We start from the raw sequence: 3137 nt of genomic DNA on the forward strand, positions 1-3137 counted from the left end.
GCTAAGAGATGAACTGTGGTAAAGTACCTATCACAATAAACAAAACTTCCTTGTGGGAGAGTCTGTGCTAGTCGTAAAATAACAGAAGGGCCTAATCCAAATGACTGATCACCCAGAGGTGTAGTAGCCCCCTGATAAATTTCAAAATCAAACACTATACCTGATGCTGAGATCATAAAGTTTTTAAGATCTACAGGCCTTGGTTTTCCTTTAACATATTGCTTCAGTTTCCAACGCCCAGTAAAAGGGATCATTTACTCATCAATATTGTAGTAGTTAAAGCTGCGAGGCAAACTATGACATCTTCTGACTGTGTCGATCACTGGCTGAACTTTCCACAGTCTATTAGTTTTAGCCTCTTCAGGTGGTTTTATTGTATCAACAAAGTGTACATTATTCCTGAGTGCAAGGAACCGGTCTCTATACATAGTGTCACTAATAGCCAATAAAGAAATAGATTTCTTCCAGTACATGGGTAGCCTATGATACCTTATGCACCCTATCATTAAATTTATCCCAAAAAACACCTTCAGTTCATGAGCTGTAGTCCCTAGGGATTTCCCTGTCTTTGCAACACTATACATATTTGTATATTTCGCTGCCGCTTCAAAAAACTTTTCACTGAAATATTCACAGAAATATTCAGCAGGAGTTCCAATTGGTGAAGGACTATAGAATTAAAAAGAAGCTATTTTCGTAAGAAAATGGGAATGATACACGAAATAGGTAACTCAGATCGCACCTCTTTGTCACTCAACTCAACAGCACTGAACAAAATTTGATCTCCGAAAAAGCAGTGGTCTGACACCTTCTGTGACACTGTGTGAACTGCACTCTTCAGGGACTTAAGGAACTTCTTCGGCACTCAAATAATCATCAGACGAGTCGTCTGCCTGCTGAATATTTGAAGGAGAAGGAACAAACTCGTCGTCTTCATCTGACGAAATGCCACTCAAATCCGAATCCTCTAATACAGAACGGATTTGATTGTCTGATAAAGCTGCATACAATAACGGGAATGTGCATAAAAACTTTCCCATTCAAAACTGTATGAAAAGCAGTAATACAGGGAGGCCAATGACACAATCAACAACCCCCCCCCGCTCGAGCATGAAGTTACACAGTCAACACCTAACCCGCACAATCGTGCTATTAAAAATTTAACGTTTAACGCACAATTACTGTGCAAAGATATGAAGTTACTAATAATTATCAATATCACAACGTTGTACACACTATTACAAATAACCAGATCCAGCAAATCAATTCAATTGAACTTATGAGCTACTAACCAGGCGCCGGCATAATGCTATCTTCTCGATCAATTTAAACATCATGTGCTGCAATCTGTTGGCGCCGAATGGCAACATAAACATGAGAAACTCGTAGTGCACAACCTGCACGATCGTTCCAGGGCGGTTGGAAACAAGGAAAGAGATTGTTTGTCGTAAAAAAAAAATAGAAGCCGAGCGCGCATGATCGTGTGGGTTCGGGTGGAAACGGATAAACCTCCTTTAAACAGAGGGATAGGGAGTGTGACTATTCCTATGAAATGATATTCGAAGACAAGGATTTTAGAAAGAAGTATGTATTCAATAACACACAGTAAAACTTCGCGTTGTTCTTGTTGTGGTCTTCAGTCCTGAGACTGGTTGGATGCAGCTCTCCATGCTACTTTATCCTGTGCAAGTTTCTTCATCTCCCAATACCTACTGCAGCCTACATCCTTATGAATCTGCTTAGTGTATTCATCTCTTGGTCTCCCTCTACGATTTTTACCCTCCACGCTGCCCTCAAATACTAAATTGGTGATACCTCGATGTCTCAGATCATGTCCTACCAACCGATCCCTTCTTCTAGTCAAGTTGTGCCACAAATTTCTCTTCTCCCCAATCCTATTCAATACCTCCCCATTAGTTTTGATCTACCCATCTAATCTTCAGCATTCTTCTGTAGCACCACAATTCAAAAGCTTCTATTCTCTTCTTCTCCAAACTATTTATCGTCCATGTTTCACTTCCATACATGGCTACACTCCATACAAATACTTTCATAAAAGACGTCCTGACACTTAAATCAATACTCGATGTTAACAAATTTCTCTTCTTCAGAAACGCTTTCCTTCCCATTGCCAGTCTACATTTTATATCCTCTCTACTTCGACCATCATCAGTTATTTTGCTCCCCAAATAGCAAAACTCCTTTACTACTTTAAGCGTCGCATTTCCTAATCTAATACCCTCGGTATCACCCGACTTAATTCGACTACATTCCATTATCCTCGTTTTGCTTTTGTTGATGTTCATCTTATATCCTCTTTTCAAGACACTATCCATTCCGTTCAACTGCTCTTCAAAGACCTTTGCTATCTCTGACAGAATTACAATGTCATCGGCGAACCTCAAAGTTTTTATTTCTTCTCCATGTATTTTAATACCTATTCCAGATTTTTCTTTTGTTTCCTTTACTGCTTGCTCAATATGCAGATTGAATAACATCAGGGATAGGCTACAACCCTGTCTCACTCCCTTCCCAACCACTGCTTCCCTTTCATGTCCCTCGACTCTTATAACTGCCACCTGGTTCCTGTACAAACTGTAAATAGCCTTTCGCTCCCTGTATTTGACCCCTGCCGCCTTCAGAATTTGAAGGAGAGTATTCCAGTCAACATTGTCAAAAGCTTTCTCTAAGTCTACAAATGCTAGAAACGTAGTGTTGCCTTTCCTTAATCTAGCTTCTAAGATAAGTCGTAGGGTCAGTATTGCCTTACGTGGTCTAATATTTCTACGGAATCCAAACTGATCTTCCCCTGTAAAGAATTCGCGTTAGTATTTTGCAGCTGTGACTTATTAAACTGATAGCTCGGTAATTTTCACATCTGTCAACACCTGCTTTCTTTGGGATTGGAATTATTATATTTTTCTTGAAGTATGAGGGTATTTCGCCTGTCTCATATATCTTGCTCACCAGACGGTAGAGTTCTGTCAGGACTGGCTCTGCCAAGGCTGTCAGTAGTTCTAATGAAATGTTGTCTACTCCCGGGGCCTTGTTTCGACTTAGGTCTTTCAGTGCTCTGTCAAACTCTTCACGCAGTATCATATCTCCCATTTCATCTTCATCTACATCCTCTTCCATTT

The sequence above is a fragment of the Schistocerca piceifrons genome, chromosome 2 (genome assembly GCF_021461385.2).
Source record: "Schistocerca piceifrons isolate TAMUIC-IGC-003096 chromosome 2, iqSchPice1.1, whole genome shotgun sequence".
Lineage (NCBI taxonomy): Eukaryota > Metazoa > Arthropoda > Insecta > Orthoptera > Acrididae > Schistocerca > Schistocerca piceifrons.